At 42.2% G+C, this 23978-nt stretch overlaps 1 protein-coding gene and 2 long non-coding RNA genes across 6 annotated transcripts in view; 1 reads left to right on the top strand and 2 right to left on the bottom strand.

Moving 5' to 3' along the window:
- Positions 1–23960, bottom strand: part of LOC134344185 (uncharacterized) — a 132052-nt gene extending 108092 nt beyond the window's left edge. For 2 of the 3 annotated variants that reach the window (XR_010017385.1, XR_010017384.1), the window contains exons 1-2: positions 23873–23960; positions 21314–21444 (exon numbers count right to left, since the gene is read on the bottom strand). This is a non-coding gene — a long non-coding RNA (uncharacterized LOC134344185). Of the gene's footprint in view, positions 1–12582; positions 12684–21313; positions 21445–23872 lie in introns of those variants that run through there. The other variant, XR_010017386.1, reaches the window with a different exon arrangement.
- Positions 817–5965, bottom strand: LOC134344191 (uncharacterized). Its single transcript, XR_010017387.1, has 3 exons — positions 5904–5965; positions 3561–3631; positions 817–1160 (listed from the first exon to the last, which is right to left on the bottom strand). It is a non-coding gene; the product is annotated as an uncharacterized LOC134344191 (long non-coding RNA).
- Positions 23164–23978, top strand: part of si:dkey-87k14.1 (leucine-rich repeat transmembrane protein FLRT2) — a 116449-nt gene continuing 115634 nt past the window's right edge. For both annotated transcript variants that reach the window (XM_063043521.1, XM_063043530.1), the window contains exon 1: positions 23164–23262. The gene's annotated coding sequence lies outside the window, so the exon portion shown is untranslated. The remainder of the gene's footprint in view (positions 23263–23978) is intronic.

The following is a 23978-nucleotide window of genomic DNA, read 5'->3' as shown; positions in this document are numbered from 1 at the left end:
CTAGTGAACCAAAAGCTGTTTTCTCATATTTGAGTGAGATAGTGGAGAAATAGGTACTAAAGGGTCTGTCATTAAATTCGGAGGATGCTTGACTCAAAAGAAGAGCAGTGGAGATGATTTAGCCATGAGCGATAACTTCAATAATAGACTGCAAAATAACAATTCATAAGACAAGACAGAAGAGAAAATAATCATAACGTCAATGAGGTCATCTTCAGGCAGGGAGAGTGAAAGCTGTGAGCAACTGCTTGAGACAGATTGATGCATGAACAAGGACTATAGATGAGAACTGTGGTTCAAATAGGCTGCAGGTGATGTGTCTGGAATGAGCGGCAGGTGAATCCTATTACCTGGGAGGAGACTGGGAGGTGACTGCATGTGCAGGTTTGGAGTTATCAATAGGAGCTGGCCTGAAAAGGTCACAATCTCTTGCAAATTAGCAGCATAAAATTGGATGAACTGCAACACTTAATTCATAGGTGTAATATACCAGATCCTTGTATTTAAATGTCAGAATGATCAGAATCAGAATCAGGTTTAACACCATCGGCATATGTCGTAAAAATTAGATTATGAGGGCACTCAGTCCTCGTTTATTGTCATTTAGAAGTGCATGCATTAAGAAATGATACTATGTTCCTCCAGAGTGATATCACAAAAAAAAGGACAAACCAAAGACTAACACTGACAAGACCACATAATTATAACATATAATTACAGTAGTGCAAAGCAATACCATAATTTGATAAAGAGCAGACCATGGGCACAGTAAAAAAAATTTCAAAGTTCCGATCGACTCCCGATAGTCTCGATAGCAGGTGGCAAAAGGGAGAAACTCTCCCTGCCGTAAGCCTCCAGGCGCCGACAACTGCCGATGCATTGAAAGCACCCGACCACAGCCGACTCTGAGTCCGTCCGAAAACTTCGAGCCTCCGACCAGCCCTCCAACACCGAGCACTGAGCACCATCCTCTACCGAGCGCTTTGACCCCACCCCGGCCGCCGAGCAATGAGCAAAGCCAAGGATTTGGGGCCTTCTCCTCCAGAGATTCTGGATCACACAGTAGCAGTGGCAGCGAAGAAGGCATTTCAGAAGTTTCACCAGATGTTCCTCAGTGCTCTCACATCTGTCTCCATCAAATCAGGATTGTGCACGGCATCCTACTTGACAGATAACAGATATCATTCACCAGAGTGGCCACTGCGAGCTGCATCACGCTGCCATCTTCTCCTCCCTCCTCCAATTGTTAACTTTGTGGCAGCAGTACATTGTAATACATAATAATAGAGGAAAAAAGCTTAATTCCGGTAAATATATATAACATTAAATTAAATAAGTCATGCAAAAATGAAATAAAAATATTGAGTAGTGTTCATGGGTTCAATGTCCATTCAGAAATCAGATGGCAGAGGAGAAGATGCTGTTCCTAAATCATTGAGTGTCTGTCTTCAGGCTTCTGTACCTCCTCCCTGATGGTAGGAATGAGAACAAGGCAAGACCAGGGTAATGAGGATCCTTTATGATGGATGCCACCTTTTTGAGGCATCGCTCCTTGAAGATGTCCTGCATACTACAGGGGCTAATGCTCACGATGGACCTGCCTAAGTTTACAACTCAGAAGCTTTGATTGATCCTGTGCAGAATCTCCCCCTCCCACAGACACACACCATCTCATACCAGACAGTGATGCAACCAGTTAGAATGCTCTCCACTGTGCATCTGTTGAATTTTGCAAATGTTTGTGAAGACATACCAGATCTTCTCAAACTCCTAATGAAACATAGCCACTGTTGTGCCTTCTTTGTTTCTACATAAATATGTTGCGTCCAGGTTAGATCCGCAGAGATATTGACACCCCAGGAATATGAAATGGCTCACCCTTTCCACTTCTGATCCCACTATGAGGACTGATGTATGTTCCCTCATCTTATCCTTTCTGAAGTCCACAATCCATGATGTGTTGCTTTTTACACTGTGTATACTTGGGGATACGAATTGACAATAAACTGGACTGGTTAAAGAACACTGAGGCTGTCTACAAGAATGGACAGAGCCATCTCTATTTCCTGAGGAGACTGAGGTCCTTGAACATCTGCCGGACGAAGCTGAGGATGTTCTACGAGTCTGTGGTGGCCAGTGCTATCATGTTTGCTGTTGTGTGCTGGGGCAGCAGGCTGAGGGTAGCAGACACCAACAGAATCAACAAAATCATTCGTAAGGCCAGTGATGTTGTGGGGATGGAACTGGACTCTCTGACGGTGGTGTCTGAAAAGAGGATGCTGTCCAAGTTGCATGCCATCTTGGTCAACGTCTCCCATCCACTACATAATGTACTGGTTGGGCACAGGAGTACAGTCAGCCAGAGACTCATTCCACCGAGATGCAACACAAAGCATCATAGGAAGTCATTCCTGCTGGTGGCCATCAAACTTTACAACTCCTCCCTTGGAGGGTCAGACACCCTGAGCCAATAGGCTGGTCCTGGACTTATTTCATAATTTATTGGCATAATTTACATATTACTATTTAACTATTTAAGGTTCTATTGCTATTTATTATTTATGGTGCAACTGTAACGAAAACCAATTTCCCCTGGGATCAATAAAGTATGACTATGACTATGACTATACCATTGATGAATATTATTCCACCTACTGAGAATATGCTATCATATTGGAATTGCAAAGGTATGAATGAATGGCTAGCTCTTATGAAATAAAACGTTAGTACCTCTGCAGTCACTGAAGATTCAAAGTAAATCAAAAGACTAGATGCAATATTTTTACTAGTAGCTTAGTGCGGAAATTAAAATACCTGCGCCTGTGTACTGATGTGCAGAGGAAAGCAATTCCAGCATGCTACGTCACTGCATGGTATGGAAATTGCACTGCAATGGACAGGAAGGATCAGCAATGGGTAGTCATAACTGCCCAATTGCCATCAAGGACATAGATACAAAAAGGTGCTGTAAAAGGCCTAACAACGTCAGGCAGGATCTCACTTACCCTACTCATTGGCTGGTTATCCTATTCCCTTCAGGGAGGAGGCTACATATCATCCACACCAGACTCAAAACTTTCCTTAAGCAGTAAGGCTCACCAACAACCCCACCCACCCACCACTTCTTTATCATTTGCTATCGGAGTCACCTTATGTACAAACAGTCCTGTGTCTCGCGTCACTTTAAGGACATATAATCGAACTGTATTTATATACAGACTCATGTTTATAATATGAGAAGATGGCCAGTAACATCAAGGAGGATGGCACCTAGCCTGCTCGTGGATTGTTTGTCCCATTCCCATCAGGGAGGAGGCCACATAGCATCCACATCAGGACCAGCACACTCAAAAAACGTTACTTTCCCGAAGCAGTCAGGCTATTCAACACCTCCACCCACTAATGCACATCTCCACACCCTCCAACTGCCATTACTTTATCATGGCCTTTCAGTCACCTTATGTACAGACACTCCTGTTCCTAGCATCACTTTATGTACATATAATTAATCTATGTTTATAAGATATCTTATGAATTTATACTTATTGTTTGTTCTTTACCTTATTATGTTTTTTTAATGCTGCATCAGATCCAGAGTAACAATATCTCGTTCTCCCTTTACGCTTGCGTACTGGAAATGACATTAAACAATGTTGGAGGAGATCATGAGAAGGGGATCATGTTGAAAAGAGAAGAAAAATCCTGTGAAGAAAATCTGCCATTCTTATCCAGTCTGGCCCAAACGAGGCTTCAGAAACGTCAATATTGATGATTTTTGACTGCCCATTGTTATTAGCCCAGTGAACCGTTCAGTTCGGCAGTTGATTACAGTTGGACAATATATTAGACCATAAGATATAGGAGCAGAAGTAGGACATTTGGCCCATTGAGTCTGTTGTGCCATTCAATCGGGCTGATCCAATTCTTCCAGTCATCATCACTCCCCTGCTTTCACCCTTTGATGCCCTGGCTAATCAAGAACCTATCTATCTCTGCCTTAAATACACCCAATGACTTGGCCTCCACATCCACTCGCAGCAACAAATTCCTCAGATTTACCATCCTCTGACGAAAGTAATTTTTCCTCCTCTCAGTTCTAAATGGACGTCCTTCAATCCTGACATTGTGCTTTCTTGTCCTAGAATCCCCTACCATGGGAAATAACTTTGCCATATCTAATCTGTTCAGGTTTAACAGTCGGAATGTTTCTATGAGATCCCCCCCTCATTCTCCTGAACTCCAGCCCAAGAGCTGCCAGACATTCCTCGTATGGTAACCCTTTCATTCCTGGAATCATTCTTGTGAATCTTCTCTGAAACCTTTCTAATGTCAGTATATCCTTCCTAAAATAAGGACCCCAAAACTGCACACAATACTCTAAGTGTGGTCTCACAAGTGCCTTACAGAGCATCAACATCACATCCCTGCTCTTATATTCTATACCTCTAGAAATGAATGTCAACATTGCATTCGCCTTCTTCACCACTGACTCAACCTGGAGGTTAACCTTTAGGGTATCCTGCACAAGGACCCCCAAGTCCCTTTGCATCTCTGAATTTTAAATTCTCTCCCCATCTAAATAATAGTATGCCCGTTTATTTCTTCCACCAAGGTGCATGACCAAACACTTCCCAACATTGTATCTCATTTGCCACTTCTTTGCCCATTCCCCTAACTATTTAAGTCTCTCTGCAGGCGCTGTTTCCTCAACACTACCTGCTCCTTCACCTATCTTTGTATCATCAGCAAATTTAGCCACAAATCCATTATTACCTTAGTCCAAATTATTGACATACATCGTAAAATGCTACTCTAGTGAAGTGAGCAAAGTCCACTTTTGTGAATGATCCCAACAGGGAGAAGGTACAGGAGCCTTAGGACCTACACCACCAGGTTCAGAAACAGTTATTACTCCTCAACCATGAGGCTCTTGAACCAATGGGGATAAGCACTCAACTTCACCTGCCTCATCACTAAACTGTTCTGCATCTATGGACTAATTTTCAAGGACTCTTATCTCATGTTCCCAATATTTATTGCTTATTAACTTATTATTCCTCCAAGAGGACCACAACCTCAATGACCTGGAGAGCTATGCTAGCTGGTATCAGGGCTTTATGCTTTGGCTCTTGATAGGGTCACATATACCAAACAGGTCAAAGGGTAAAGGTCAGACAAAGAGTGGTCCACTAGTCCTCCGGAGTCAGAGGTTCAGCTCGGGGCTACAAACAAAATTGTTACAGAGACAACAATGAAAAATCCATCTACATCTGAGTGTGATGGTATTCCTGAGTCTCGGTCCAGGACTTCTATGACTGTCAGAAGTGAAAACCAAGAGGAAGCTACAGACATGATAAAGGAAGCCCTGAACACAGCCAGAGATAGAGGACCTTTATTGCTGCCCTAAATGTCAGCGGCGTAACGGCTGCAAGTAAGTAATTTATTTATTTTTGTATTTGCATAGTTGGTTGCCTTTGCACATTGATTGTTTGTCTTTCCTATTCGGTGCGGTCTTTCATTGATTCGATTTAATTCTTGGATTTAGCGAGAATGCCTGCAAGAAATCGAAACTCGGGGTTGTACACGGTGACAAATATGTACTTTGAACTTTGAACGAATAGAAAACAATGATGCATAGAGGAATTTTGGACTGAGAGAAACACAGGAGGAGGGCGAGAAAAAGAGAGGTTTGTAAAAATGGAGATAATTGAACAGAGGGATTTAAAATTACTGTAAATGAAAGCATTTCATAAAAGAGTAAAGTAAGAAATGTAAGGAGGAGTCAGTGGAGTTTGAGCATAAAATGTTCATTATTCAAGAACAAATGCAGAGACATACCTGGGGATCAAAACAAATTGTGGCACTTGTCAGCACAATGGTATTAAACATCCAGTATTTCTCACCTTATTGCAGAGTGTGCTGTCCCTTCCTGCCTCATACTTTCATTTCTTGTCTTGTGTTTTCTCTTCTTTCTCTATTAGTTCTTCATATAGCATCATGTCATTAGCAATTATGAATACAAGAATTAGTCATAGTCATAGTCATACTTTATTGATCCCGGGGGAAATTGGTTTTCGTTACAGTTGCACCATAAATAATTAAATAGTAATAAAACCATAAATAGTTAAATAGCAATATGTAAATTATGCCAGGAAATAAGTCCAGAACCAGCCTATTGGCTCAGGGTGTCTGACCCTCCAAGGGAGGAGTTGTAAAGTTTGATGGCCACAGGCAGGAATGACTTCCTATGACGCTCAGTGTTGCATCTCGGTGGAATGAGTCTCTGGCTGAATGTACTCCTGTGCCCAACCAGTACATTATGTAGTGGATGGGAGACATTGTCCAAGATGGCATGCAACTTGGACAGCATCCTCTTTTCAGACACCACCGTGTTAAAGGACCTGAGAATTGATACTAGAATTGGAACAACTGAGTAAACAATGGAGAAAGGAACCTCCAGAGGTTAAAGGGATAAAGGAAAAACAACTGCAGCCAAATCAGCTAAGACCCAAGCAGATGAGAAAGGACTGAGGATAAAAAAAAATAAAAGGACACCGTGTAAGGTAAGTTGGAACAGAAGCAGAAAAGAATAAATAAAGTACACCAGTGCCAAAACGTAGCATGCCAGATTGCTCATGAGATGATATTGGACAGATCAGACGCAAGGTGGCAAAGAGCAGGAGCACCTGGAACTGAATAAAGCCAAGCACCATCTGTGTGATAAGTGGGCCTGGCTCCACTTCCATCTATGTTTCAAGTCAGTTGGATAACTGTGCATCTACACATTTACTTTGCATCGGAATGCAATCAAAGAGCAGGGGAAGCTCATCTGTGAGCCAAGTGTTCATTTGGAACAGACAGCACGACTAGCAGTCAACTCGCCAGCAAATTGAACTCTATTGAATTTGGCTGCAGGGAATTTCTTCTGCACTATTTACTCCACAATGGCACAATGCACTCAACTTCCAGAGGACTTGTCCAATATAAGCAGTGCCATTATAGTACTCCACTTTAGACCAGAAGACTATAAGACAAAGAAGCAGAAGTCGGCCATTCAGCCCATCAAGTCTGCTCCGCCATTTTATCATGAGCTGATCCATTCTCTCATTTAGTCCCACTTCCCCGCCTTCTCACCATAACCTTTGATGCCCTGGCTACTCAGATACCTATCAATCTCTGCCTTAAATATGCCCAATGACTTGGCCTCCACTGCCACCCGTGGCAACAAATTCCATAGATTCACCACCCTCTGGCTAAAAAAATTTCTTTGCATTTTTGTTCTGAATGGGCGCCCTTCAATCCTTAAGTCATGCCCTCTCGTACTAGACTCCAGCATCATGGGACACAACTTTGCCACATCCACTCTGTCCATGCCTTTCAACATTCGAAATGTTTCTATGAGGTCTCCCCTTATTCTTCTAAACTCCAAGAAATACAGTCCAAGAGCAGACAAACATTCCTTATATGTTAACCCTCTCATTCCCGGAATCATTCTAGTGAATCTTCTCTGTACCCTCTCCAATGTCAGCACATCCTTTCTTAAATAAGGAGACCAAAACTGCCCACAGTACTCCAGGTGAGGTCTCACCAGCGCCTTATAGAGCCTCAACATCACATCCCTGCTCCTATACTCTATTCCTCTAGAAATGAATGCCAACATTGCATTCGCCTTCTTCACTACCGACTCAACCCGGAGGTTAACCTTAAGGGTATCCTGTACAAGGACTCCCAAGTCCCGTTGCATCTCAGAACTTTGAATTCTTTCCCCATTTAAATAATAGTCTGCCCATTTATTTCTTCTGCCAAAGTGCATAACCATACACTTTCCAACATTGTATTTCATTTGCCACTTCTTTGCCCATTCTTCCAATCTATCCAAGTCTCTCTGCAGACTCTCCATTTCCTCAGCACTACTGGCGCCTCCACCTATCTTCGTATCATCAGCAAACTTAGCCACAAAGCCATCTATTCCATAATCCAAATCGTTGATGTAAAAAGAAGCGGCCCCAACACGGACCCCTGTAGAACACCACTGGCAACCGGCAGCCAACCAGAATAGGATCCCTTTATTCCCACTCTCTGTTTCCTGCCAATCAGCCAACACTCTATCCACGTATGTAACTTTCCTGTAATTCCATGGGCTCTTATCTTGTTAAGTAGCCTCATGTGTGGCACCTTGTCAAAGGCCTTCTGAAAATCCAAATATACAACATCAACTTTAAGGTTGGGTTCTCAGACACAGAAAAGCTTGCTTGACTTTCAAATGTATTAAAGCCACACAGGCCTTCTGAAGTACACACTGTACTATGTAAAAGTCTTAACCACATATATATAGCTAGGGTGCCTTAGATTTTTGCACAGTACTGTGGTAAGTTTATGTATTCCTCTATACTGTTTCCACAACAACAGGAGTGTTATAACTGGCGCATTCCACCAGGGGCGGTGTGGAGTGACGTCCAGGATGGAATCAGTGCTGCCCCCCAGTGTTCGCTCAGTGGGAGACGGGCTGTATTCTGGTTGACCGTTGATTGACTTGGATTGAGTTTTGGTCTCTTACTGCGTGATTGTGATACCACGTGCGCTTGTTATCTTCTGTGTGTTTTGTGCTGTGTGTGACTGGTGGTACTGTGCTTTGCACCTTGACCCCAGAGTAACACTCTTTCATTTACCTGTATTCATGAGTATTCATGTACGGATGAATGACAATTAACATTGAACTGAATTGGAAAAAAAAGCAAATTTCATGACCTATGTGAGTGATGATAAATCAGATATAGATATGAGTCTCTTTTGTGGGCTGAGAGTGGGAAGGGGGTAGGGAGAAGGGAATCATGTTTGGGAAAAGGGAAAGGGAGAGGGAAGGGAGTGGGAAGCACCAGAGAGACCTTCTGTAATGATCAATAAACCAATTGTTTGCAATCAAATGACCTTGCCTAATGTCTCAGGGCTGGCTCTGTCTGTACTCACTCCACGCCCATCCCTGGCACTCTTTCTCTGCCATCTGTTCCACACCCCTCCCTTGGCGCTCCACCCCTGCCATTCCTAACATCCTTTACTTCTGCCAGATTTACGAACTTGCCCTCCACTCCACGTTGACAAGTACAGCACTGTGCAAAAGTCTTAGACACACTAGCTATATATATGTGCCTAAGACATTTGCACAGTACTGTATCTTGAATACTTAAGCAATCATGAACCTTCATAATTATTAAGTAGCATAGCTTCCAGCTAGATAATCTTCAAGCACCATATAATAAAAGTAATTATTCAGACTTTCCTAACTCACAAACTGTATTGAGAAGTGTTTTGAAAAATACACTGACTGATTTATGCAAGTGTTTTATGAAACTTCTTTTTTCAATTAACAGTTTGCTGAACTGAATTACTTTTGGTGTACTTTCAGAAACTATCATCCATTGCTCTCGTCATCATACTTCAAGGACAATGAAGTAGGCGGCTATTTGATCATGAAGCCAAGTCAACAGAACTTGCAGTACAATCACAAGGACATATATAAAGAAAGATGCCAGAGAAAAAAGGCTCGCAATATCATGAAGGATCCCACCCATCCTGATCATAGACTGTTTGTCCCAGTCCCATCAGGGAGGAGACTATGTAACATCCACCCAAGGACCACCAGTCTCAAAAACAGTTACTTTCCCCAAGCAGCAAGAATGATCAACACCTCCACCCACTAATCCACCAACAAACACCCTCAAACACCACTACTTTATCATTTCCTGTCAATCACATTATGCACAGACAGTGTCACATAACCAGGACTTGTGATATGCACCATCTGCTCATACAACCATCCATCTGCTCCCATGGCTTCATGTGACCCTGACTGGGGGTTTAAGCAGGTATTACACCTTGGCCAAGGGTCACCTTTAGGCTAGCAGAGGGAAGGAGCACATTACACCTCCTTTGGTAGAGATATATTCCCACCTTGCCACCCCGGAGAGTCTATGTGCTGAATTTGCCAACCTTTTATTTCAGGAATGCCCTTACCTATTGTGTCAGTGCATAACTTTAAACGATAACAGTGTATTAACTTTCTTTGCAAATAATAAGATCATAAGACTATTAAACATAGGAGCAGATTTCAGGCCACTCGGCCCATTGAGTCTGTTCTGCCATTCCATCATGGTTGATGGAGATTGGTGTTCCCAACCTTTTTCATCACCATTAACCAAGGGATCCATGGACCCCAGGTTGGGAACCCCTGACGGAGACGAAAATTTATGTTTTGCTATTGGAATTGGTTTATTATTTTCACATGAATCACCTTGAATCCTATTCATACAGAGCAGATCATTGCACCGTGCATTGATGTAAATCACAGTAAAACAATAACAGTATGAAATAAAATATAACAGTTTCATAGAAAGTGCAGTGCAGGTAAACAATAAGGTGCAAGATCAGAACCAGGTAGATCGTGAGATCAAAAGTCCAATTTATTGTACTAGGGAACTATTTAATAGTCTTACCATAGTGGGGTAGAAGCTGTCCTTGAGACTGATGGTAAGTGATTTCAAGCTGTTGTATCTTCGAATGGGAGCGAGGAGAAGAGAGAACATCCCGGGTGGACGGGACTTTGAATATGCTGGCTGCTTTACTGATTCAACAAGAAGCACAGACAGAGACTACGGAGGAGAGGCTGGTCTGATGTGCTGACCTGTGTCCACAGCTCTCTGCAGTTTCTTGCAGTCATGTGAGAACAGTTGCTTTACCAACCCATTAAGTGGGCAAAATCGTTTTACAATACACTGATAAAAATTAGTAAGGGTCGATGGGGATATGCCAAATTTCTTTAGCCTTCTGAGGATGGAGAAGAGTTGGTGAGCTTCTTGGATATAACATCTACGTGGTTGGACCAGGACAAGCTACAGTAACTTCACAACTAGTAACTTGAATCTCTGAGCTCTCTCAACCTCAATATTATTTATCTGATAAATCAGCATATTTTTATAAAGTGCTGCTAGGATATCAAGAATAAACCTTAAAAAATAAACCTATGTGCCATCACCTAATTCTGTGCTATATCTTATGATCTTGTAACAAGTTGGATTGTGAGATCAAGGGTCCATCTTATCACACCCATCATTATCATTATGTGCCATGTCATATGATGAGGGCGATCATGGTCGTTCCATGACCATGTTTGTTCTTGGCAATTTTTTCTACAGGAGCAGTTTGCCATTGTCTTCTTCTGGGCAGTGTCTTTTCAAGACGGGTGACCCCAGCCATTATCAATTGTATTAAAAAAGTTTAATTAATATCACAAACTTAGTTGATCTTGGTCTATTCGTTCACTTTATTGCCAAGGGGTAAGAATTCTTTACTCTGCAGTAACTCTCTAATTGATGTATTCATCAGAGTACAGGTGAGATCACCTTAACAAATTAACTTACACTGTCTCTCCCCTCTCCACCTGACATGAACCATTAATCAGCCTAGATGTTACCAATGAAACTGCCTGCGGCTATTACACCTGAAACTGAGAACAACCTTGGGAATTTACACATGTGGTCAAACATGAAAATCCAGAAGTTACTCTAATTCTCTGCTCTTCCACAGGGCGTGCTGTTTTCACCCCTCTCAAGTGTAATCTCCTGAAATCAGAGAATTGACAACAACTTCAGGAATGCATGATCTGTACTCACTGAAAACTGCCCTCAAACTATTCCACTTTGTTGTATGGGGCAGTGTAGTAATGTTGTGCACTGCTTAACAAACTCTCTGGCTCTGCGAAGATTATGTTTCAGTTTTAATTCCTTTAAAACTGTATTAGAATATTATTTGCAGAAGACATTCCATGGATGCTGGAAATACAGAGCAGCACACTCAAAATGCTGGAGGAACTCAGCAAGTCAAGCAGCTTCTACGGTCAGGGAATAAACAATCGACATTTTAGGTCGAGATCCTTCATCAGGATTAGAAAGGAATGGGGCAGGGTATTGCTTTCTTTAATTAAAGTTTTTAAATTAAATATTAGCTCTTACTGTAATTGTATGTGTATATTCCTGTCTTCACCTGTAAATTTTTATTTAAAAGTGAGCTTTCTCCTTGCACTTGTTACCGTCAGTGACATTGAAGCAGTGGATGCAGCCCAGTCCATCACCTGTAAAACCCTACCCACTATAGAACACATCTACACGGAACACAGTTGCAGGAAAGCAGCATTCATCATCAAGGACAACCACCACCCAGGATTTTTCTCTCCAGTCGTGCCGAAGGGTCTCGGCTTGAAACGTCAACCGTAATTTTTCCCATTGATGCTGCCTGGCCCGCTGAGCTCCTCCAGCAATTTTTGTATGTTACCCAGGCTATGCTCTCTTCTCACTGCTGTCATCAGGAATGAGGTACAGGAGCCTCAGGACCTACACCACCAGGTTCAGGAACAGTTTTTAACCCTCAACCATCAGGCTCTCGAACAAGAGGGGATAACTTCACTCAACTTCACTCACCCCATCACTGAACTGTTTCCAGAACCTATGGACTCATTTTCTAGCACTCAAAAACAATTTTTCTCGATATTTATTGCTATTTATTTATTACTATTACTTCGTTTCTTCCCTTGTTTTGTATTTGCATAGTTTTTGCACATTGGTTGTTATCCGTCCTATTAGGGTTCCTCTTGGGGTCCACGAACTCCTTGGATAATTGTAGGGGTCCATGGCCTATAAAAGGTCAGGAACCCCTGTTAATTGTGTTTCTTATATTAACTGTGGATGCCTGCAAGAAAATGAAAACAAACCTAGGGTTGTACAGTATATAGTGACATGTATGTATATTAGTAATAAATTTACTTTCAATTTTGAACTTCAGATTGCACAGCTTGGTGATGGCACTGCAGCTGAATTTCAGGAGTTTCCATTTCACTAGCAGTTAATAACAAATGATGTCGGAAAACTGGAAGTTCATTTCCCAGAGAGCACTCAAACAATTTTGCTAATGATCCCAAAGTGCATGTCATTGTAGTTTTTTAAACTGATTTTCTTTGAAGACCTGTAAAGTTAGATTGTACACTATGAGTTGTCAAGATGTCCAATGTACTTAAAGAGCCATGTAATACTATTAAAATCAGGCCTTTGCCATTTAAAAAGTGCAAGGAAAGAATTACTAGACTGATTACTGTCATGGCAAATAGGATTAAATTGTCTGCACTCAATGGAATGAGAGGAGATCTTATTAAAACTTGCAAAATTGCTACAGGACTCGATAAAGTTAGTGTGAGGAAGATGCTTTTTCCTGGGGAGATATATAAGAGGCAGCTCATTTCAGACAGAGATGAAAAGCAATTTCTTCAATCAGCAGGCAGTAGTATTTGGGTTCTTTAACCTGGAAGGCTGCTCAATCACTGGGTTCATTCAAGATCGAAATTGATAGAATAATGGATATTAATGGATTGTGCAGGAAAACGGAATTGGGGTAGAAAATCAGCCATGATGTTAATGGTTGATGGACCAGTCTCAATTATCAGATGTCCTATTCTTGCTTATAATCTTAATGTTCTTGTTTACTGTATATATATGCTTAGTAGCCACTTTATTAGGTACACACGTACATCTGCTCATCAATGTAAATATTCAATCAGCCTGTCATATGACAGCAACTCATTGCATAAAAGGATGCGGAGATGGTCAAGAGACTCAGCTGTTGCTCACAACACACATCAGAATGGGAGAGAAATGTGATCTATGTGACTTTGGAATGGTTCTTGATGCCACACAGGGTTCCTTCATCCAGGAATGAAAGGGTTACTGTATGAGGAATGTCTGTCAGCTCTTGGGCTATATTCCCTGGAGTTCAGGAAAATGAGGGGGGATCTCATAGAAACTTTCTGAATGGGAAAAGGCCAGAACAGATTAGATAAGGCAAAGTTATTTCCCATGGTAGAGGAGTCTAGGACAACGGGGCACAACTTCAGGATTGAAGGACGTCCATTTAGAACTGAGATGCGGAGAAATTACTTCAGTCAGAGGGTGGTAAATCTGTGGAATTTGTTGCCACGAGTGGCTGTGGGGGCCAAGTCACTGGGTGTATTTAAGGCAGAGATAGATAGGTTCTTGATTAGCCAGGGTATCAAAGGGTATGGGGAGAAGGCAGGGTTGTGGGGATGACTGGAAGAATTGGATCATCCAATAATTGAATGGCGGAGCAGACTCGATGGGCCGAATGGCCCACTTCTGCTCCTCTATCTTATGGTCTTATGGCTTGAGCATCTCATCTCCTGGGATTTTCACACACAACAGCCTCTAGTATTTATAGAGAATGGTGCAAACATCCAGTGAGTGGCAGTTCTATAAAATGCCCTGTTCATGGGAGAGTTCAAAGATGAATGGCCAGACTGGTTCCCAAGCTGACAGGAATATGAGAATAACAGTGCTGTGTAGAAGAACATTTCTGAACGCACAACACACCGAGCTGCGAAGTGAATGGGTACAGCAGCAGAACACCATGAAGTTCCATGAAGACCAGGTGGAGGGACCTAATAAAGGGAACACTGAGTGTACAAAGGGCGTGATGTATTTGAATTTGGTAAATACATCATGCTAACAACATCATGGAAAGTGTAGGCCAAGATCAAAAGAAAGTAGAACATTTCAGCAGTTTCTTAAGCACAAAGAACTGCTGTTGTCCTCACACGGTGTGTCTCCTTTGGTACCTTCTCTGACAAGCACAAGCACTTCTATGATCAATACTCATGCTGTGTAAGGTGGAGGTATTTTACTGGTGAACTGCATCTTCCTTTGCTATGTAATTCCCTTTACCTTTAGCCACGCCTTCTCCCATCCTTCATTGCCGTCTGTTTGGCAGATCACCAATCTTTATCTCTGCAATAAAGATTCCCCCATCCAAACTACAGATAATCACCTAAAAGCACAACACCTACTCCAAACACATTTATCTTGATCAGATAAAGTCTTCAGAATCAGGGGACAATATTGACTTTGATCCAAGTCAATTGATTGTCTATTAACTTTGTTGGAAGAGATGTATGTTGATACTGAATAGATATTGCTCATTTTATTATGCAAAGATCAAATCTGACTGCAGATATCCATGAATGGGTAGGGACATTGTGATATTTAAACAAGACTTAAGAAAATGACATCATAGACCCTAGGTTGTAAACATTGATATATTTTCTGTCAGGTTTATTTTAATTTCATCTTTGTTATTGAATTATCTGTACATATTCATTGCTAATTTATTTAACTATTAATGCATCAATATGTTGGCTTGTCACACTACTTCCCATAAGATCCTAAGAAATAGGAGCAGAATTAGGCCATTCAGCCCATCAAATTTGCTCTGCCATTCCATCATGGCTAATTTATATTCCCTCTCAACCCCATTCTCCTACGTTCTCCCCGTAACCTTTAATGCCCTGTCTAATCAAGAACCTAACAACCTCCGCTTTAAATATACCCAATGATTTCCCAGTCACATCCCCCGTGTGAGCCTTAAAGTCTGCCTTTGTATTGTACTGGTTGCAATAGACACAGCCCATACAGAGATACATGTCATGAAATTACTACAGGAAATCGGCTAGGCATGAATGGTTGTAATGAGCTCTTCGGGCCTGTGTAGGAGCAAGAGAGCATTGGGTCAGAGGTTTTTACTGCACTTGAATTGGTTAATTGTCATTTAATGTGAGTTGATAATCGTTTTCAGTTCCTTGTGTTTTTATCTCAAGCAATTCGCTTATTGTAATCTGGGCATCTGCTGCTTTCTGTTCAGACTTGTTAATTTTTTTTTGAAAGGTTTGATGATTCCATGTTACTTGCATTACTTAAGTGGATGCCCGATGAGCACTAATAGAGGGGTCCTAGTTTGGAGCACGTTACATCCTGTGGTGTCACTCAGCCGAGCCAGCAATGTAATACTGGAATTCTCACGAATAAATTCTGGTTGCCGTTTCTACATTGGAATCTGACTTTCCTCCCCATTTGGGTTCCAACATAACCAGCATACATCGTGACAATGGTGGAGTGTCGACTGAAAGCTTAAACGGCTTTTAGATAGGCAAGTAAATGTGCAAGAAAAGATGGGGTATGAATAATAGCTAGGCAGGAGATATCAGATTAATTAGGCATCATTATCTTAAATAATTCAGCACAACATCATGGGCCACCACGTTCAGAAAACATAAATATGGCGCTAGAGCTGTACTTAGTCGCACAGACATGATTTGTCACAACCACGGATTTAGCAGCACAGCAAATACGGCAATTGCGCTCATGAATATGCATGTGCCAGCAAACGATTATTTCATTGTGAGTATTTAACTCCATTCATTCCATCGTCCTATTGGTTGAAACTTGGACATAGCAACATTTCACTGCCTGTTTGCATTCTACGCTGCCTGTTTATTCATTCTGTCCTATTCAACTTTTTAAATTATATTTTTATTTATTGAGATACAGTGCGGAATAGGCCCTTCCGCCCCTTCGAGCAAACCACCAATTTAACCCTAGCCCAATTACAGAACAATTCACAATGACCAATTAACCTACCAACCAGTACATCTTTGGACTGTGGCGGGAAACTGGAGCACCTGGAGGAAACCTACATGGTCACAGGGAGAACATACAAACTCCTTATAGACAGCAGTGAGAAGTGATTGCAGGTTGCCGGTAATATAAATCCTTGTGCTAACCACCATGCTACCATGCCACCAGGGCCGGACTCTAGGTAGGGCTAGGCTGGGCTGCAGCCCAGGGGGCCAGAGCTACAGAGGGGCCCAAAATAGGGAGCTATCATCATGGCGGACAAAGAAAAATATGAGAGTGGAGCACAGAGAAGAAAAAAGAAACAAGAAAAAGAGGACCGTGAGAAAGAAGCATTAAAAAAGACATTGCAAGTGACAGAATTTTTAAAACCTGTTCTCAATGATGCAGCAGTACCATTGCTCTTTTCACAGTCTGAGACCGGTGGACAAATGGAGACTTGTTCAACAGCTAGTGCTAACACCAGCGTTAGCACAAGACCACCGTCCTTGCCAGGTCAGCAGCTAACGTTGAAGAGGCAGAGAGCATGACTTTGGGATTCACAACCACAGAGGCCTCCGAACAACAAAGTCGGGCCGCCATTAATGTTAATGTTACCGCTACTGAGGATCCTTACAGCACTGATCCTGCTCGCTGGGGAAAGGAAACGTTAGATGATTCAGTCCGAGCGTACTGGGCTAAGAAAGGGCCGGAGTCCTGCCAGAATAAGGATGTGGATATCAAAGCTTTGGAATGAGTATACAAACAGCAGAGACGATTTTTTCCTCCAAATTTCACTTCAAATGCAAGCTTGTAAATGGTGAGTACATGTCAAGGTAATGGCTCTTATATTCCCCTTCCACCGGCTGTGTGTTTTGTTTTGCATGCCGCATCTTCAGTGATGGTAACTGTCAGTCCATCTTCGAATCTGGCTTTAGCGACTGGAAACATGCCGCTGAGCGCATAGGAGAGCATGAAAATAGCGAACACCACAGGAAAACGATACTGACCTACATTACACTGGCATCTGACAGCGGAAGAATAGATACAGAACTGCAAAAACAGTTCAAATCAGAGTGTGTCTACTGGACCGACGTATTGAGAAGAGTGGTGGTGGTTGTGAAGTTTTTGGTCAAGAGGGGACTGGCTATCCGAGGCTCCAGTGACCTATTTGGCAGGCCTGATAATGGCAACTACATGGGCATTCTAGAGGTAAAAAATGGACAAGCTTGATATAGCTTTTCTGAGCAAATTGTGGCATTGCATTCATCAGCGCTTTGAAAGTGCAAGTGTTGCAATGCAAGCTGTAAATCTAGACCTGTGTAATACTGGGGATTTGGTGAGATCACTATGGGGATACATAGCAAGCCTGCGTGATCAATTTGATACTTTTGAAACCCAAGCTAAAACTATGTCTCCAACAGTCTCACAAGTGTACAAAGAAGACACCCAACAACAAAGAAAATGTAAAGCCTTTCTGGGTGAGTCAACAACACCTGATGTTGGCTTCACAGCCAGAGAAAAATTCTCAGCTACTGTTTTTTTTGGTTGTGATGGATAGATTACTTGCAGAAATTGATTGCAGATTTGCATCATATAATTACCTTAACAACACACTTTGGCATCCTAATCAATATCCATTCTCCCTCTGTACAAGATTTGCGCAAGAGAGCATCTGATCTCCAAAGCAGATACTCAGCTGACCTGGAGTTAGACTTTGTGGAGGAGATTGTCCATTTCAGGGAATTTGTAAGTGGCAAAAATATTTCATCCGCTACAGAGCTTTAATGCTTCCTCAAAGAAAAAAACTTGCAGGTCATCTTCCCAAATGTAAGCATTGCTTTGAGGCTTGACTTGACTCTCCCTGTCACAAATGCAAGTGGTGAGTGATCTTTCTCCAAGCTCAAGCTAGTGAAGAACAGGCTCAGATCCACAATGGGACAGGACAGGCTGAATCATCTTACTCTGATGTCACTTGAAAGTGATCTTGTTCAGACACTGGATTTTAGTGATCTGATCAAGGACTTTGCTGTGAAGAAATCCAGAAGAACTAGGCTTTAATTTTGAAAAACTAGCATCTGACTTTGTAAATATCTAGGCTTGTGTGTCAGTGCTGTTCCTATTTTTGTGGCAATAGGCTAATAGTTGACTGTTTACAAACCTAGTAAGTAATAAGTGCTCTTTACTCTGCAAGCCACACAGTGCAGCAATAGGTTAGTATGTGCTAGATCTCATTTTTCAAAAAGATTGTTGGAGTATTGTCAAGTTTCCTAGTTTGCCATAGTGCCATCTCTCTTGGCCTTTTTGTCTCTCATTTCCATTTTACATTCTCAGAACACACAGCTGAGAAAAATACCTAGATAAAAATGCTTTGGCGTTGTTTGAGAAATAAGGCCTATGGTCTGTGCAGCAATAGCTAAATAAAGATTTAAGATTGGGTACATCATACTTCGTCTCCCTCATAACTTTACTAAGCCAACTAAGCCTAGGTCAATTTTTGAGTGCTTTAGATGCTGTCCTTCAAACTAAGAATCTGCATTACTTTCTGTCCTCCCTCTTAAGGTCTGTAAGTTTATAGCCTGTGTATTGTACTAAACCAATGACTTGGTCCACAGCATTGATATTTAGACCAGTACAACCTTTGCTCTTGTTCTTGCCTTTTTTTGGTTGGTACAGCAACATTTTACGGTGTCGGCAGGGGCCCATCAGGGTCTTCAGCCCAGGGGCCCTGGCCCCACTAAATCCAGCCCTGCATGCCACCCTGCTGGATGAAAGGTCATCAGCATGAAATGATAACTCTGTTCTTCTTTTCGAGAATGAGGTCTGACCTGCTGAGTGTTTCCAGCACTTTTAAATGCCAGCTCAAAACTTATTTATTTAACCTCCCTTTTGACTAATATATTTCTGTCTTTTATTTTCATGTTTTAACTTTATCCCATTGTAAAGCACTTTGAACTACATAATCTGTATGAAAAGTGCTCTATAAATTTAATATTATTATAATTTTATTTACTGTTTTAATTTCAGTTTCTCAGCATTTTCATATACAAAATACATACATCTCCTCCAAAGTTACTTTTTATTAATCACTGAATCTGTACCATTCTCTTTCACGTAGTTCTATCTTTCTTTTGTCAGCTTATCACTCATGTCTTCCATTTGGGTGGCGGAGTGGAGATATGTCTCTACCAAATAAAGTGTAAGGTATTCCTTCCCTCTGCTAACCTGCAGATCACCCTTGGGCAAGGCGTAGCATCTGCTTAGCCTCACACCCTGATCAGGGTCACGTGAAGCCATGGGAGCAGATGGTGGACGGTCGTATGAGCAGCCGGTGTACATCACAAATCCTGGTTATGTGACCAGTGACACCTGGCAGAAAATCTCTGAAGAGTATTGATAAAACCTAGGGCCACCTGGCTTGTAAAGACACTGCCCAGAAGATAGCAATGGCAAACCACTTCTGTAGAAAAATTTTCCAAGAACAATGATGGTCATGGGCAAGATCATGATCATCCACGTAAATATGACAGGGCACATGTTTAAAAATTTATTAAGAAACAGCATGGAATAGGTACTTACAGCCCTTCAAGCCACACCACCCAGAAATCCCCTGATTTATTCTTAGCCGAATTACAGGACAATTTACAATGCCCTATTAACCTAGCAAACGTACATCTTTGGACTGTGGGAGGAAACTGGAGCACCTGGAAGAAACCCACACAGTAAATGACGATGATGATGCTTCCATTTGAACTTAATCAAAAGTTATTGAAAGAAGGCAAGGAAATTGTGTTGAAAGTGTTAATGAATCAACTATGCTGGAATAGCAGAGCAGACTCAATGGGCAGAGTGGCCTAGTTCTGCTCCTGTCTGCAGAGATAAGGCATGACATCAGGAACTTTGACAAACTTCTATAGATGTGTGGTGGAGGGTGTACTGACTGGCTGCATTACAGCCTGCTATGGAAACACCAATGGCTGTGAATAGAAAAATCCCACAGAATGTAATGGATACAACCCAGTACAATCATTAAACACATCTACGTGAAACGCTGTCGTAGGAAAGCAGCATCCATCGTCAGAGTTCCTCACGGTCTAGGCCATGCATTTTTCTTGCTGCTGCTATCAGGTAGAAGGCACACGACCCTCAGGACTTGCACCACAGGTTCAAGAATGGTTACAACCCCTCGACCATCAAGCTCTTGAACAAAAGGGGATAACTACACTCACTTGCCCATCCATTGAGATGTTCCCATGCCAAAGATCTCATTTTAAGGACTCTTTATCTTGTTATTTCATGCTCTTGTTATTTATTACTATTTATTTATATTTGCATTGCACATTTGTTGTCTTCAGCTCTTCACTTGATCTTTCATTGACCCCATTATTCTACAGATTTGCAAAATGTATCTCAGAGTTGTATGTGCTGACATTATGTACTGTATACTGATAATAAAATTTACTTTGAACTTTGTGTCTTGTAGTCTTAGTTACTGGATTTCTTGACCTAGCCTCCAACAGTCTTTGCAACTTTAAGATTACTTTATTTTTTCCAAGTTCATACAAAACATAGTTTGAAACATTAACTCTGCTTCTCATTGGGCAGATGCTAACTGGCATTCTGAGCATTTCCAGGATGATACGCCTTACCTCATGATTACCAGACGCGGAATAATGTGGACTACATCCAGATTCAGTGCGTAGAGAAATCCAGCGTGTGCATTGAACAATGAAAATACAGCAGAAAAACACAAGTAGAAATGCGTTCAAAGTATATCACTTCATGTTTTCTGGCATCTACCAAAGACCTCTCACCTGAAGTCAGGTATTATGTGTGACATCAGAGCGGTAGCAATTCCACCTCCTTTATTACTCATGCGCCACTCTTGACCCATTCGAGATGCCCGACACTGGAATCTGGAGGAACTCCATGGCTCGAGCAGCATCTGTGGAAGAAACAGTAGACATTTATTTAACTACGTATTGAGCTGCAATAGGCCCTTCTGGACCTCCGAACTGCACCTGGTGGGAGGACTTACAGTACACAACTAACCTACTAACTGGTCCGCCTTTGGAATATGGGAGGAAAGCCGAGCACCCGGAAACCCGTCCACATGATAACGGGGAGAAAGTGGCAAGGCCAGGAATTGAACTGGATCACCTGCACTGTAAAGCATTGTGCTAACCACTACCCTACCATGCCACCCACGTATTTCAGGCCGAAACTCTGTATCAGGACGGATGTTCCACTGTTGGCTGCTGATGTTCCGTTGATGGTCAGTGCATCTAGACAGACTGACACAAAAAGAGGGGAGATTTGACGGAGGTACACAACATTACGAGGGGTATAGATAGGGTAAGTGCAAGCAGGCTTTTTCCGCTGAGGTTGGATGGGACTGACAGAGGTTGTAGGTTAAGGGTTTGTTTAAGTGAAATATGAGGGGGAACTTTTTCACTCGGAGCATGGTGAGATTGTGGAACCAGCTTCCAGCGCGAGTGGTGGATGAGGGTTTGAAGAGAAGTCTAGATAGGTACATGGATGGGTGGGGTTTGAGGTCCGGGTGCAGGTCAATGGGAGTAGGCTGATTAATATTTGGCACAGACGAGATGAGTCAAGGGCTTATTTCCGTGCTGTAGAAACGGCTACTTCCATAAAATGGCTTGAGGCCATTCCAGGGATATTATGGGATTTATTTTTCTCTGGTAGAGCTCTTCCCTCACACAGTTTTTTTTTGTGAGAGTGTTATTTTAATGTAGTTGTTAATCTGTTGATTTCCAAGCAGATTAACAGCTGTTCCTTTTTGTCGGTACGAAAAAAAGAACCAAGTTAGCAGAATGAACCACTGGCTTCCAAAAAGGAAACTGACAAAACACTGAAACCAAAAAAAAAGTGAGATCAAGTAGCGAGGCGCAGGAAAAAGAAAGGCGTGTGTTCGCGTAATGCCGAAGTGGTTAACAGCCACTGAAGTACTTTTAAGAAGCAAAGAGAGTCAACTAAGTGCCAAACATGCTTGGCTTGACATCTGGCGTCAGTCCAATTGAGCGAGCGTGTCACCTTTCATTCACATCAGGTGAGAATTTCTCTCCCTGGGATACAGCAGCCCCACTCTTTCCTGCACCTCTCCTCCAGAGTCTGAACAGAGTTGAAGAATGCTTCGCGCCTGCCACCCCCCACCCACCAAAGCGAACACACTCTCACAATGCTAAGGCAGTAGTCGAATGTTTAAAGTTGCTTTAAATGACCCGGCTTGTAAGCTGCCAACGCGCACTTACAAATTCTTGTAGTACACACAAAATGCTGGAGGAACTCAGCAGGTCAAACAGCATCTATGGAAAAGAATGACTATTTGATGGTTGGAGCCGAGCACTTTCATCAGGACTATTGTGCAATGTTTACTGACCAGAGGGAGAGAAAGGGGATTTGTGATGATTATTCTAACATAGGCGATTTCTCCTTACGTGCTTTAAGGTACAACGCTGTCTTTTTTTTTAACATCGAACTAAAACATTCTCAACGCAGTAACGCGACTCCACCTGCGAATTCAGCACCAAAATCTAAACACGCCGCGCTCAGCGAATGGCCGGGAAGAGTTAAATTACGTTCAGGAGCCGGTGAGATCAGCAAGTGGGCGTTTTCATATTTCAGACTCAGGAGTACAGGACTGCTTAAACTTGAGTTCCCAAGAATTCAACAGGTTGTCCTCCTCAGCGGAGTAAAATGGTTCTCTGTGTGACTGGCGAGTGCAGAAGCGGCCAGAATTGAGGTAGGTGTTGGTCTCGTAAATGGTCCCAAGTTGTAAATTCGTTAAAAAGGCAGAGGGGGGTCTTGGATTACCAGTCTTTGTGGATGAAACTGCGAGCGTAACCTACATTCATAAGAAAAAAAGTATTAAGCCAAGTTACTCTGAAATCGGGCAGCTGGTTGTTAAACTACGTTCACTTTAAACGCAGGGAAGGCGAACGCGTTCTGTACACTTTTCTAATCAAACTTTCGGGTTTATTTGCACTTTCGGATCACAAGATTAAGCGCACGATTTCGCTGATTTTTTCCCAACTACGCTACATGTTTTAACTGCTCCTTCAGTGTTTCATGAATTCTAGCCAAACGTGTTGACAATTAGCTCCTTCGCTGTTTTCTTAAGCGCCCTATCTTTTCGTGGATGTTTTCTCTCTTAATTGCCTCTCTGCTTATCGATGCCCTCCATTTCGGCCGCGCCGAAAGATTTTCACAATGGCCATCTATTCCAATTCTTTAGTATCGCTTTCACGATCTGCAATCGCGACCGTGGCAAACATATACATGGTGTTTATCGGTTGGGATACTTCACTCACGTGTTGGAAAAAGAAAGAGAGGGAGTTTTCACAGATACTTACCCAACGCGGCGCTCCCTCCTGAACCCCCAGTTTTCAACTGAGAAACACGTACAAAATGCGAGAGGAGCTCACGGGTCAGGCGGCATCTAGGGAAATGAATAAACAG

This window comes from Mobula hypostoma, chromosome 1 (assembly GCF_963921235.1).
Source record: "Mobula hypostoma chromosome 1, sMobHyp1.1, whole genome shotgun sequence".
Lineage (NCBI taxonomy): Eukaryota > Metazoa > Chordata > Chondrichthyes > Myliobatiformes > Myliobatidae > Mobula > Mobula hypostoma.
Note: the sequence above shows the minus strand (reverse complement) of the source record. Positions and strands in the feature narration are given on the sequence as shown.